The 15,931-nt window shown below is 37.0% G+C and overlaps 1 protein-coding gene across 1 annotated transcript in view; it reads right to left on the bottom strand.

The window, feature by feature from the left end:
• The window catches only part of LOC111423575 (uncharacterized), a 79,543-nt gene extending 65,115 nt beyond the window's left edge, over positions 1-14,428 (bottom strand). Inside the window, exons 1-2 of the mRNA XM_071199867.1 lie at positions 14,393-14,428; positions 7,785-7,943 (exon numbers count right to left, since the gene is read on the bottom strand). The gene's annotated coding sequence lies outside the window, so the exon portion shown is untranslated. The remainder of the gene's footprint in view (positions 1-7,784; positions 7,944-14,392) is intronic.
• Between the last annotated feature and the right edge of the window lie 1,503 nt (positions 14,429-15,931).

The raw sequence follows: 15,931 nt of genomic DNA, 5'->3' as shown, positions 1-15,931 counted from the left end.
ATATAAGTGCTATAAACTAGCCTAGTTTATGAGAATAGCCGGGCGTGTACATTGACATCAATAAACTGAGGGAGCTATACGTGAACTGGAGGCATCAAAACCCGTCGTTTCGCCGATAAATAAACGTTATGACATCGTATTGTGACCTCCTCTCTTGTTGATTACATGTTTTAATAACGTCTAAATACAATTATCGATCCAAAAAAATGTCTTTCCTCTCTATTTCTCTTTTTTTTTTTTTGGTTCTTCGTGTCAGATAATGAAGGGAATTTGTTTATAAACTAAAAACGGGTCCGACATTACGAATTACGACATGGATCCGATAACGCGAAAAAAGCAATCGCGAAGCTCGCGGCCGTGCGGAATATAGAGAGAGAACCTGCTTGTTCATTCCGATGGCGTGGGGTTTGCGCTAGAACGGGACGGAACGCTCTGTGAAGGTTCGGTGGAAGCGAAACGAGGTATTACGAGAGAGGGTCCGATGGGAATGAGAAGGAAAGACGGAGAGATCGAAAGGAACCAGGATGATAGTAATAAGAGGGAAAAGGATGGGAGGGAACACGAGCTCGGGCAGCCGTTATATCATAGTCCGGGCGAACAGTAACTCAAGGCGAGGAGTAAATTTCCAGCATACTCCGGAATTGATTAGTAACTGATTACCGGGTAATGTCGGAGCACCATTACATTGATTACAGACGGTTCTTTTTTTGTCTAGTTTCTATTTTATTAAATATGTATTTAGTTTTAATGTGACGGAAAATCAGCACGATTTTTATGAATTAGAATAAGATTTTTAAAAGGTATTTAACCAACGATTCAATTACAATGAGAAGTTACTTGAAAAATGTATCAAATAACAATTTAACGTTCATACTTTTTAGTATTCTATATGTATTAACGGTTTATATACAATTATCAATTTAATCGGGAATTAACTAAATCCAATCTATCCAAACTTAAATCAGACACAACCCAAATCATCTCTTTTTTATGGCGTTGAGGCATGAATAATGTTGGCATTACTTTGTTACTAAGCATATAAGTAGCCTCATGTATTTTTGTCTGCACAAGCATCGGCTGTGTCTGTAGCCATTGTGCAGATTTGACCCACATCACGTAAGTCAAGACCAGTTCACCTAGGCAAGTCGCAAATCAAACTAAAACCATATCATCTACAACTAAACAAAATCCAACGCTTCCAGACTCAATCCAAAGCTAACTTTTTATCTCTACTTGGAAATCTCTCCATACCACGAACTTTACTTGACAGGAAGAAGAGGTATTGCATTCTAAAAGCAGTATCTAGACTTTGCCATTAGTGTCTAGTTATTTAGTCTTTTGCCTATAATATGTAGTCTTTTGCAATCAGCTAGTAGTCTTCTACAAGCAGTATATAGTCGTCTGCCTATAGTGGATAGTCTTTTGCAGCAGTAGGTAATCGTCATTACTCAGTATCTAATCTTCTGGAACCATCAAGTATTCAATTATGTAATTAAGTATTCAATTACAATGAGAAGTTACTTGAAAAATGTATCAAATAACAATTTAACGTTCATACCTTTTAGTATTCTATATGTATTAACGTTTTATAGACAATTATCAATTTAATCGAGAATTAACTAAATCCAATCTATCCAAACTTAAATCAGACACAACCCAAATCATCTCTTTCTTATGGCGTTGAGGCATGAATATTGTTGGCATTACTTTTTTACTAAGCATATAAGTAGACTTGCCCAGGCTCATGTATTTTTGTCTGCACAAGCATCGGCTGTGTCTGTAGCCATTGTGCAGATTTGACCCACATCACGTAAGTCAAGACCAGTTCACCTAGGCAAGTCGCAAATTAAACTAAAACCATGTGATCTACAACTAAACAAAATTCAACGATTCCACACTCAATCCAAAGCTAACTTTTTATCTCTACTTGGAAATCTCTCCATACCACGAACTTTACTTGACAGGAAGAAGAGGTATTGCATTCTAAAAGCAGTATCTAGACTTTGCCATTAGTGTCTAGTTATTTAGTCTTTTGCCTATAATATGTAGTATTTTGCAATCAGCTAGTAGTCTTCTACAAGCAGTATATAGTCGTCTGCCTATAGTAGCTAGTCTTTTGCAGCAGTAAGTAATCGTCATTACGCAGTATCTAATCTTCTGGAACCATCAAGTTGTCTTCATTAAGTAGTATCTAGCCATTAGTATGAAATTTTCTGTAAGTAAGTTTCTGTTAAGAGTATTTAATCATCTGAAATCAATAAGTAGTCTTCTGAAACCAGCAACTAGTCTGCTTTAAGCGGTATCCAATCTTCATTCAGCATGATGGCCTATATCTTAGCCATTTATGGGTTAGACCAAAAATTTTTACACGAATCGTCATCATTTTGACTCTAATATTTGCGATTAAAATTATGCTAAGACTTACAAAAACACCTGTATACTATATATGTATATTCTTCTGCCCCTAATTATTCATAATGTCAGTAAAATAAAAGTTAAACATTTATAAACATCTTTTCATCATTCACAAAATTATTTACCGTTATTTCGATCGAAATTTTATTTTCAGCACGAAAAAAAATGTATTTCTACCACTCTGCGCTGCAATCCACTCTGTATTCAACTCTGTAGTACAATATCAAGTATTTCATAATCAATCATTCAACATGAACCATGTATATGTCGCAGGCAAATGGTTATTTCAAGTATATAGCTTTTTCCTAATCAGATACTGGCTATCTAGGCAAACAGTAGTTGGTTATAGTTTTATCATTAAATGTCTAGGCAAATACTATTGAACAAGACAAATAGTATCTGTCTAAGCTTGTTTTAGGCAAATACCATTTTTTCGATACAACAATGCAATATAGAATAGATACCTGCCTGTTCACAATAAAATAAAGTAGTTCCTATCGTTATCAACCTACTTTTCTTAAATTAAAGTCACTAATGAGTGTCAAACGAGTCAAATTATTTGCGTATCATTTTAAAAAAGTGCATAACAGTTTCATATACTTTTATAAAGTTTATTTTTGACACAAGTACACCTTTTTGTACTGCACTGAATTTCGAAGGCTGGCACTGGTATTTTGACATCCCTTGCCCAGAAAACAGTGACTGTGAAGTGCAGGCCTCTCTTAAACAAATAAAGCATTTCTGGGGTTGGGTTGGTTTAAAGAGCTATTTGTCTAAAAATATTTTAGCCATATGCTATTTGCCTAGGAAAGTAGAATTTAGACTGAAATAAATGGAATAAAACTATTTGCCTAGGCAGAGAGTATCTGGCTAGGAAAAAGCTAATTACCTGAAACAACCATTTGCCTGCGACATATTACATTACATTACATAGAATACATATCGGGTAGGCGGACCAACCAACCTTGCACCGCGACCCTAAGGATCTATTGTACCCCGATAGATATCCAATGCGTCCAATGCTCTTAACGAACATTAATACCTTGCTCGGCGAAAGGTCATTAAGATCTTTTGAGGAGATAAACTGCGACCCAAAAATCGAGAATCTGATACGGTTAACGGCAGGGCAGTGGCATAAAACATGCTCAACCGTCTCTGCTTCCTCCGCACATAGTCGGCATTCAACATCGTCGGCTAAACCCAACAAGTTGAGGTGTGCTTTTAATCGGCAGTGCCCAGTAAAAACACCCATTAGAACTTTTATGCTACTACGGGCAAGTCCTAAAATATTCCCGGGTCTCATTCCAGGAGAACTGGTCCACAGTAGGCGAAGTCTCTCTTCAGCCCACAGTCCAATCCTATATTTGGCCATCGCAAATGATACACCAACTGCTGGTTCCGGTCCCACAAACGCTTCAGCGCTGCCATCTCGTGCTAGCTTATCTGCCGCTTCATTGCCAGCAACCCCAGAGTGACCCGGGACCCAGTTCAGAGAGACTCTGTTATCACAACTCAGTGTGTTTAATGTTCTCTTACAATCATTAACGTTTTCACGGCTTGCAGCGCCTGGAGAGCGGCTTGACTGTCTGAGAAAATTCGTACTGTCATGTTCTTCACCCCTCTTTCAAGAAGGATTTTAGTACCCATGTCAATAGCAAATACTTCCGCCTGGAATACAGTACAGTACGTACCCAGGCTGTAGGCTTGCTTAATTCGAGGTGTCTGGCAGTATACTCCTGCTCCTACCCCTTCAGGCGTTTTTGATCCATCTGTGTACAAGCAAATGTCTGCCCGAACCAGAGAATTTTCATTTTCGATCCAGGACTGCCGCTCAGGCAGTACAATCTGGTATCGAACATTAATCACTGATAGTGATACCGCCAAATCTGACGGCATTGATAGCACAGTATCAGTGCTTATAATGTCTTCCGCAGCCCATTGGTAGGACATGTCAGAACAGTTTTGCGGAACACCTGTATACTATACAGAGTGTCCCGTAACTTCCGCATCAGAGCATTATACGGTTGTAGGATACATTATTCTGAAGCGATCTTTCTAATAAAATTTTTTCGAAATGCCCTACTTTTCTTAAATTAAAGTCATAATGAGTGTCAAACGACTCAAATTATTTGCGTAACATTTTAAAAAAGTGCATAACAGTTTCATATACTTTTATAAAGTTTATTTTTGAAACAAGTACATCTTTTTGTACTGCACTGAATTTCGAAGGCTGGCACTGTGAAGTGCAGGCCTCTCTTAAAGAAATAAAGCATTTCTGGGGTTGGGTTGGTTTAAAGAGCTATTTGTCTAAAAATATTTTAGCCATATGCTATTTGCCTAGGAAAGTAGAATTTAGACTGAAATAAATGGAATAAAACTATTTGCCTAATCAGAGAGTATCTGACTAGGAAAAAGCTATTTACCTGGAACAACCATTTGCTTGCGACATATAGATTACCAATGAATTCAACAACAATAGATTCAGATTAAACAACGTCCTGCAACTTTCTTAATGTTGTGATTGTTAATATTTATTATGACTTATTTTTTGTGTTACGTAAATAATTATTGTCAGGATATTTAAAAATGGTTGGAAAATCAATTTTCGAGTAACCTTTTTAACGTTTCAACGGTGAATTGTTTTTCTATTACCGCCAAAACTGCAACACAATATTTATTATGGAAAAATATGGCGTAGAATGCCTGTCGACAGGTTTTCAATTAAAATATTTTCGTTTTAGAGGCGCGCTGCGCTCGTTCGCATTTTATTCCGATTGATTCCGCTTATGAAAATCCGCGTCCTATATATGTATTATTTATATTGTCATTTATATACGGTTTTCAATTCTTTACATTTTCACTTTTTGTTTGATGAAATTTTAAGTATATCTTAATGCATAAATTTGTAGGTACATAATTTAGAGTGGGGTGTAGACGGAAAGTTAAATAGAAAAAAAAAACTGCGTGCATGACTTGAACACAGACGACAGCTGTTGCGTATAGTGTAGCCACAGGTGAAAATAGGGGGCTGTTCATGCACCCCACGGTTATTGTCCTTTGTCGGGGAGCCCCACTTGCGTTTATATTACGAGACGTGCGTGCGTATCGTTCCCCGTAAAATTGTACATTGCGTAGTTCTCGTCGTCAACGACCGACGTCATACTCAGACATCGAATCGAGATAACAAATCTTTTCTGCGTCCGCTAATTAAAAACCGGCGGCGAGATCCGATTTTATAAATCGTTCGTAGGCACGTACCGGTCCCGCTCAGGATTATTTTCTCGTGTTGCGCGTTATAACACGCTTGTTGCTCGCCACTTTAGATATGCATCGGAATAAATAAAAATGCCCGAGGCGCGTACGGCCATAAAGAAGCCGTCAGAGAATCGACGAGGATTTATTTACAAACATGTAAAATATATAAGTTACATCAAATAAATCAAAATGATCAATTCTTATTAATTCACATCGAACGGGAATTCGCAAACAGTCATCAGTGTTTAGATTCATGGATTCACAGCCCCTTGTTGCCCTAATTGAAATATACTCGGTTTCAGCACGAATTCTCGACATTGTCGTAATCTATGGCGGCCCTTAACAATCCCGCTTGAATGTCAACAGTGGTATCGGTACTGAACATTTCCAACGTCGATGTTGAACGGTCGATGGCATTGATTATCTTTGGAATTTACACATTGAAACAAAATATTTTATATTATTCTTAAATCAAAAAAAAAAAAACTTTAATCTTTATAACCAGGATTCATTAAAGCGGGTAATAAAATAATAATGAGCCAATTAAGAGTGGTCGTTATTTTTGTATCTTCACCTGTTGTTTCGTTTTAATTTTAACGAATAATTATTAACAAAAAATAACTTTAGGATGAGTTATTTATTTGTTTTTAAAAGAGACAATGATATAGTTTCGTTTCGGGTGTAAGTTTTAAGTCTTACAAAGCTTCGAAGCTTCGCCGCGTGAATAATTACTCCACTCTGAGCCAAATTTACTTGCGATGGTTGGCCCGAGTACAACAAACCGTCTTCCGTGTAACTTACCGATACTTTATTAACACACCGTTTAGTTTCAGTTTAGTAATCATTAGTAGAGTTTTGGAACGAGACTTTTTGTGTTATATTGTTGAAGGCGAAAGAGAGTGGGTGCGGGCGCTTGAGAAAGAAAGAAAATCGAAACCTTTTCTCTTTTTTACAGGTATATAGGAACACACAGGTATAAACCGGGGACGTAGCACGGACATGACTACAAAAAGGAATCCGAACATTACTGTCGTTCGGTTTATTTAACATCGACTCGGCCCTTCCGACGATGATAGCATTGAGTAGCCTAGCCTATCTTTTTTGGTCGTTTTACTTCAAACCGTTTCTATTCTTTTAAATATCACCTCGAACGAGGTTTTTAATACTCTATGTAATTAGTTAGAATGATATATTATCTAGTATTTCCGCTAGAGATTTTCTCAAAGTGTACATTTTTTCCTCCCGAGGAAGCCTTTACAAGTCTTGGAGTACAGTTACGAGTCGTGGCAATCAAGTTAGCGGGATTGCTAAAGGAAGAAGAGCCGAGCGTTGAAGATCCAGAAGAAGAAGTATAAATATTCCTCTGTGCATGCTTTGTTTGGTCGCGCCGTGGGGGCATTGCTCACCGGTTGTTCATGGCTTCGGCATCCCGGCGACACAATATGGGCATATTACATTTCTAGGGGAGGTAAAACATGAATGTTTCTTAATTTAGGCAACAATCACGCGGTGCCCAGCAGGATACGCACACACAAAGAACCCGAGAAGTAACGTACAAAACAGCTGGCGAAGTCGGACTAAGAATCTTTACCACTCTCTCTCTCTCCCTCTTTCTTTCTTCTATTTAGATTTGTTACTAACATATAATTTTTTTTATTTAAGAATGTTAAAACTGAATTAAATAGTCGTCGAGACGCCTTTACCCTGCGTTCCACCTCCCCTAACTCGCCTACATAGACGTCGGTGTATCTCATATCTACGTTATTGATCTACCGAGTCGAACGGTAATAGACAAATACGAGTCTCTGAACCCCCGGTTATGTCCAAGGGGAGTTATCGGAGGTCGTAATGGGGTTAGGGCTCGCACGAAATGGGGCTAAATTAACTTTGGGACACCGTTTGACACATTTAGGTGGTTTGTACAAATATTAAAGTAAACAAAAAGAAAATAATCAAGATTATTTCGATAATAGTTTATATATACTGATACGCATTTATTTATGGGAATGAACGGACGTAAAAAAAATTGTCAGAAATTTTCTTTTAGTAACTTGTAGGGAAATAAAACATGATGTACTATATTATATATAAAGTATCTAGAAAATAGATCTTACCTGTCTGTTGCCACATGCATGTCCTATCTCAAAATTGAAAACAGACGTTTCCAAACCCAGTATTAACGTTCTACCACGTTTCTATTTCTGATTTGTGCTTCATTGTAAAGTTGTTTTGTCTCAGGTCTCGGTGCATGCAGAGGAGCTAGCAAATAGTTTCTGAAACAGAACATTTTATTTAGAAAATTAGTTAAACTAATTTTATTCGATGGTTAATTTTTATATCGAATTTCAAACCGTTAAGTAAGGATCGATATAAAATATCTACCAGAAAGCACTATCAACGATATAAATATGGGGGGAAAAAGATTTTTGAGCTATCTGTAAGATAAAGTTACCAATTACTTTATCTAGTGGATTTTTTTCAGCAATATCTAGTATTCTGTACACAGTAAGCAGTATCTAGTCTTTTGCCATCAGTTTTTAATCTTCTGTAGCAGTATGTAGTCTTCTGTCAGAAGTATCTAGTGTTTTGAAAGCAGTAAGTAGTGTTCCACAACCAGCAAGTAATCATTTGAAAGCTGTATCTAGTCTTTTGCAAATAGTAAGTGGTCTTCCAATAGCAGTATTCTAGTCTTAGTAGTACAACTTTAGTCTTCTACAAATAATATCTAGTATTCTGTCTGTAATACCTTTTGCCTGCAACAGCTAGTATTTTGCTAGATCTAGTTGTAAACATTTTCGATGATTTAAATTTTTACAAATTAACCCAAATTTTAGATCGTATTTTAGATAGATATTTTCCAATCAATTTAATTTCAAAAGTGTAGTGATTAGTAGTACAACTTTAGTCTTCTACAAATAATATCTAGTATTCTGTCTGTAATACCTTTTGCCTGCAACAGCTAGTATTTTGCTAGATCTAGTTGTAAACATTCTAGATGATTTAAATTTTTACAAATTAACCCAAATTTTAGATCGTATTTTAGATAGATATTTTCCAATCAATTTAATTTCAAAAGTGTAGTGATTAGTAGTACAACTTTAGTCTTCTACAAATAATATCTAGTATTCTGTCTGTAATACCTTTTGCCTGCAACATCTAGTATTTTGCTAGATCTAGTTGTAAACATTTTAGATGATTTAAATTTTTACAAATTAACCCAAATTTTAGATCGTATTTTAGATAGATATTTTCCAATCAATTTAATTTCAAAAGTGTAGTGATTAGTAGTACAACTTTAGTCTTCTACAAATAATATCTAGTATTCTGTCTGTAATACCTTTTGCCTGCAACAGCTAGTATTTTGCTAGATCTAGTTGTAAACATTTTAGATGATTTAAATTTTTACAAATTAACCCAAATTTTAGATCGTATTTTAGATAGATATTTTCCAATCAATTTAATTTCAAAAGTGTAGTGATTAGTAATACAACTTTAGTCTTCTACAAATAATATCTAGTATTCTGTCTGTAATACCTTTTGCCTGCAACAGCTAGTATTTTGCTAGATCTAGTTGTAAACATTTTAGATGATTTAAATTTTTACAAATTAACCCAAATTTTAGATCGTATTTTAGATAGATATTTTCCAATCAATTTAATTTCAAAGGTGTAGTGATTAGTAGTACAACTTTAGTCTTCTACAAATAATATCTAGTATTCTGTCTGTAATACCTTTTGCCTGCAACAGCTAGTATTTTGCTAGATATAGTTGTAAACATTTTCGATGATTTAAATTTTTACAAATTAACCCAAATTTTAGATAGATATTTTCCAATCAATTTAATTTCAAAAGTGTAGATTTAAAACCGTTTTCTTTGAAAGCAAATCTTCTCTGAAGCAAGTTTCAAGAAGGTTTATAATTAAACAAGGAGCGAGAGTATTTTCCGTCAACCACAGCAGCATCGCGTTTCGTAGTTCATCGCAACTCTTTGAAGTGAGGAGAGCTTTCGCGGGGGAGTGAAAGCAAGGCTTTTTGACGTCCGTGGATTAACCGCCCCATTTCCAAGAGCCACAAAACAGTGGAATTCGCAGCCGACGGCAGTTTTCTTTGTCCTTATGGTACGTCGACGCTCGAAATATTATTATTCCACCTTTCAACGAATCTTTGTCGGTTTCGTTTGTTTTTTTGCCCATCTTTGAATCGGGAACATTATACGAGCCGCGGTAAGAGTCGGTGCCCTTAAATTCGAAACGACGACGATAGCAGCCGGCAGGGGGCCATTTCGGAGTGATTTTGGCGCGGTTCCATCGCCATAAAGCGCTTCTAAACTTCCGGTACAAAATACATATGCATAACGAGGGTCGAAAAAGCGGATCCTCTCCTAATTTACAAGGTTACTCCAACGATATTTGTACATAATTTAAGTGTTGGCGAAAAATATTTTATACCCTATTTTGTGAGGCTCAATTTTTCAAGCCGCTTTGGCTATTTGTTTCTCTGCCAGCGCTAGGTCCCTATACATACATTTTCTGGTCGGGGCGGGAAAGCCGGGAAAGCCGCGTTGTCACAGCCCGACCCTGCTCTCTCTCCCCTCTTTATCATACGCCCGACCCTCCTCGTTACCGCCCTCGCGGCCTCTCTTTGTCGCTCTCACGAATCCTTTCTGTCAGGTCTACGTCGGTTTTAGGGCCTTTGTATTCAGTGGCCCAAGCACGTTTACCCCTTATCGATATAGTAGCAGAAAACAATTTGCAATTTAATTTCGACGACGGCGACGACGTTTCGTCGCTTTCGCGGCTTCTTGCTCGCCACGTCTCCAGTTTTAAACCAAAAGGCTCTTACGGCTTAGTAAACACGCAGATTTACTACGACAATTTAAAAATCCGACAACCCACTCCAATTCCACCTAGAACTCTATCCCAGTAAATCACCTGACCAATGAACCGTACTCTCCAACATTCCCATCGTCCCAGCAATACTCAAGGATTCCTCTCTGTTTCTCCATCTCTACATCAACCTTTCTCTCTTTTTATACTTTAGTTTCTATCACAAAATAATTACTTTCATAATTCAACGAATCTATTTATTGATTTTTATTAATAATTATGAAATAGATACACGCAAAGAAAAAGTCTTTGCTTCATCAACTTTAAAACAATGAAACGTTGGCGGGCAATTCGCCAAACTCAAGTCCTCTATAGGTAAGTACTTAAGGGGCGAAATGGAGTTCGGATTTAGAACCGGAACGTTTATTAAGCACACGGCAATGGCGTCTGCAAAGTTTCCCAGCTTTGAAGTTACGCCGACGCGGTCTCACACTACCTCATAAACACTCCACCTCAATTATATTCGTCTAATAACAACAAATTGAATGCACTTTAGAGTTGACGATCCTATGCATCTCTTCTAGATAATTAACATTTTCGTCATAATTCAGGTCTTATTTTGAAACGTTACGTGAAAGTTAATAAATTTATAATTTCTTTCTTGGTATGAAGAGTCGTAAGAAAGAATCGTTTTATTGCCGATTTTACGTTAGGTTTACATAAAAAAAGAAAAGAACGGGTTCCCTTTCGTCACGAGAGATAATAAATCCGATGAAAAAGACTTTGAAACGGGGGAGAGCGCGCGACAAATTGTAAGAGAAAGACGGAACGTCGACTCGACGATCTCTTTCTAACCACTAGGCGGCAGTTTGCGCGCTTATTATCCGGATATTTAGTGCTTCTAGATAGGCCTGCATGAGGAGTTATAATGGCCACTTCGTTAGGCGTGTTATTTCGGCGAACTTTTTCAATTTACTCGGCCGGCGACAACGGAATAAATGGAAATTAAGCGATCCTCGACGGTTTTTGGCACAAAACCAAACTTCTCCCACATGCATATCATTACCCATTTAACACCATTTACTTTTTTAGATTTCGATGTATAAGAATTTTATTGATTCTATAAAAATTATCTCAACTTTTCTTTCTTTTTTGCAAATACAGTAAAACCTCGATAATAAAGGACGTTCTACAATCCTTAGTATAAATATAAAGCCCATTACCACTTGAAACTTGACAGCATAATTTGATGAATAATAAATATCTTTCCCATTGCTTATTAGTAGTTTAGCTTTTGGTTATCTTTGTTTCTATCTTTTTGACAATTTGCTTAGTGTAAGTATATCTTAGAATGCGATTTCTGCAACCTATGTAATTAACCCCGCATTTGTAACAACTCTTTAGCTCTAAGATCTATTTGCAAACTTAATTTTTTTAAGGAAAACTCTGTCTTTTACTTTTCCATCAATATCGTGATCATCATCCTTATATAGAAGCAATCAGATCCCATGAGTTCTTATGCAAACAAAATCCATGTCAAATTTCATCATAATTGAGATTTTGATACAAATTCAAATTTGTAGTTGGAATATTCCAGAATTGTTTGCACAATACTAAAAATATTATAAAAGCTTTTGCTGAAAGTTACAAAGAGATAAACCCTTTTTGACATTGGGTCTAATTAGATAATGTTTTATCTTATAGGTCAAAAATGTAGTACTTAAATAGTTATATTGGCATCATAAAATTGTGTAGGAAAGAAAAGTAAAGGATTCTGAGAAAAGCTGTACGGTTTCGTGAATATTTCGTTAAAATTACGTGGAAGACTGAACTCGTAGCGGGTTGGCGGCTGTGGCGCTAGAGGTATAAAGTTCGTGTACTTGACAGTAACTTTAATTGCCTTACCCCGGTCGGTATTTTCACGTATCAGTGGGGAAATGATGTTGGAGGTAGAAAAAGTTATTATCCGTTATTTGAAGAAACGCAGGATATCCAATAAATATTTCATGCACTTTACCAGACCGTTCACGACGTAAAAAGTCTCCCCAATATAAATCTCCTCCATCCCCGTATCATCCGGATATTTCATCTTATAAATGTGTATACATTACTGTTCAATAACAGTCATTTGGAAAGGGACTAAACCCGTTTGGACGTTTTGCGTCCTCGTTCCTTTTGAGCCCACGCGATATCTCCATCCTTTGCGTTCAACGCACTCCATATCGATTTCAGGCCGTCTTCGTTCCGCCAACGCGTTTCGGACATCTCTCTCCGACCTCACGGCACATCGCCCGAACTTTAGGTTCTTTCATTCTTTTTTTCATTTCGCCCGCCGCCGTCGCCGCGGAAAACAAACCCCCGATATCTGACAATTCGCCGTTTTGGATTTATTTTTCGTCCGTTTCCGGCTTGTTGATCGCTCCGTTACCCGATAAGCATCGGTTTCAATTGAAATATGAATTTATTTCACCAACGTGTAGGTTGTTGCTCGGTACTCTATACCGTAAAGACATTAATGGTAATTGGGTGCTGAATAATGGACCTGATTGTTATAACAGCGAGAACCTCGGGGCCGTTGATTAATCAGGCAAATATTTAATAGAAATTGCGCAACTCAACTCAACTCAACTCGATTCAACTCGGTATGGATTGCGTAATTTTGTACATAGTTTGGGACGATACGGAAGATAAAGGAGGAACTTTTCAAATAAACGCGTGGGTTGCGCACATGGCGCTCTACGGCCGTTGAATACTGAAGGCGTCGTCTTCGCCGTCGTCGTTCTTTCGCGGTGGTACCGTTTTCACCGTAAATATAAAACGGTCGGAGATACCACCGACTCTCGCTTTAAATACAAGCCACGTATTGCATTAAAATTTAAAGTTATGATTATTGCGATGGTAATAACGCGACCGCGAGTTTGTTTGCTGCGGTCTCTTACCACCGCATCGGCTTCTGTCATCGTTTTAAAACAACTTTCGTTTCCAAGATATCTCATTTACCCATTCATACGATTTTAAAAGTTTTTATCTTAATAAGTTGTTATTCGCAAGCGTACAAATAACGATCACTTACGATCAGCGTCCGGTGTAAAGCAGGCAATTACCTTTTTCGGGGGTTAATCCTGGTAGAATTTCTTTCTACAACACGGACGGCGGCGGTGTGGTGGCGGCAGCGAGAGGGCATTCCGTCGGACCTCGTGCCCGTAATCCACTCAGCTTTTACAGTACTGTTTTCCGTGAGCATCGATTAGTTCCGGCGCTGTGGCCCGACGAGGATGGGAGATTGTAGTTGGAGCGGGATGGGTGCCGAATTGCCAAGTGTAAATCTGTCTGATGGAACGCAGAGAAGCAGCAAGCTTTTATTAATATAAATATAAGAGACCAGCTTTCGAGGTTTATCTCCTACGAAAGAAGTCTTTGCCTTCTTTTTTCTTTCAAAGTATCGGGAATATCGTTGAAGGAGAACCGCTTCTCCATTAGGAGGTGGTGGTGTCGTGCGTACAGAGCGCCCCGGGTAACGGAACGAAATTGCCTCAATTAGTGACCTCTGGGGTCGCGCACGAGTAATTCCTGCTTTGGCCTTGGTTATTAGTACCGGTGCATCGGTAAAATACATTCTCGTTTAGGTACGCGATTTCTATTCACACACAAAATTTAAATAAATAAATTAATAGATGTAACAAATTGCGGTGTTGTGTAAGTAAACTGACAATAGATGAAGTAGATAAAATGTGCAACAAGATTGGCGCCACCATTGTATACAAATAAAGCAATATGTTGTGGGTGGATAGAGTTGGCGTTCTGAGAACATGCGAAACTTTAAAAATCAATAGAATTTATTTAAATTATTAGTATTAGCTTGTTGGAATTAATTATTTAATCTACACAATACTTACTATAGCTAACACTACTTCTCAAACATTTCGTGGTCACTACAAAAAGAAATTTTATTCACAACGAACCGTTAAAAACTACGTTTACTTACTGGTATAACATAATCAAGAGCTGGTATTGATTTTCTAATCGACACAATAAAAAGTGAGGTTATATTTTCTGTCAAAACATTTCTTGGTTAATACGATTTGTTACTAGATGGGGTGAGTGATGATTTAATTCTATTTGGACTATATAAAAAGAAAATAAAAACCTAAAAATTAATAAATTAATAAAACGATTAAATTATATATTATGTAATCGAAAATATTGACAATCGAATCGAATTCTTGTGATCTAAATTTGACTTAAACCCAAAATTTATGTTGGTAACTATGATGACATTTAAGAAGTAAGTGTCAATCTTTTAAACGTCATATTATTTGTTATGTTATTTTATCCCGAATTATAGCATCAAACACAAGATATTGAAAGAAACTGTTAAGAAAAAATTGTTAAGACACCAGCTTCATCAATGAGGTATACATACGATGGTTTGATTTATTTTTATTCTTGATTTCTGTTTTATTTCCAATAGAGGTAGCGAAAGGTTAAGTCTTTCCATGAATGTAGGTAATATTAAAATTAAAAAAACGCCCATACAACGAAAGGTGCTTTGATGTCAGCATAGATCAGTGTATATCCCTACAAAACAAGGTTGTTGCGATATACGCGATGGAGACAAGAGGTAAATAATAAAAATGGTACCACAAAAAGAACTCTCTTCCGAATAACAGATTACCGAAGGTGAAGACGCCATAAAAGAAGTGAGATATCAAAGAGATACGCGATATACTGCACATTGTGAGATGGGCCTATAAACGAAGACATAATAGAGAAATCATGTTGAACATATGGAAGCTTCAAGTCTATCAAGGTTAGTCAAAAATAGAGTAAGAATAGTATGTGATATGGTATTAATGTAGCTCCTCGGCCGTAAGCGACCTCAGCTTAATTAAATCACGCATCTTTGAAAGCTATTCAGACATTCTACCAATTTTGTATCCATGTTCTGTCTGTGATATCGATCAAATTGGCTAGTTTTTTAAGTGATATTGTAGCAATGTAGGTCCTCGGTCGCAAACGACCTCACCTTATTTGAACCACACTTCCTTGAAAACTATTCAGACTCTATATCGATTTAGTATCGATATTCTGCCTTAACCACAAGCGACCTAGGCTTAACTACTTTTGATATCATTCAAAATTGGCTACTTTGTGTATGATATGGTATCAATGTAGCGCCTCGGCCGCAAACGACCTTGGCTTATTTAAGCCACGCAACCCCGAAAGCTATTTAGGATTTAGTAAACCGATTTAGTATCCATCTTTTGCCTCATCCGCAAGTGACCTCGGCTTAATTACTTTTGATATCGTTCAAAATTGCTTAATTTTTGTATGTGAAATTAGTGTATAAGTTTCAATGTCATATAAAAAAGCGTTTTAGATATTACTAAGACGCACAGTTTGAGAATCACTGAATTCGTAATAACTTCATTGGA

This window comes from Onthophagus taurus, chromosome 11 (assembly GCF_036711975.1).
Source record: "Onthophagus taurus isolate NC chromosome 11, IU_Otau_3.0, whole genome shotgun sequence".
Lineage (NCBI taxonomy): Eukaryota > Metazoa > Arthropoda > Insecta > Coleoptera > Scarabaeidae > Onthophagus > Onthophagus taurus.
This window is presented reverse-complemented; position numbering and strand designations above follow the sequence as displayed.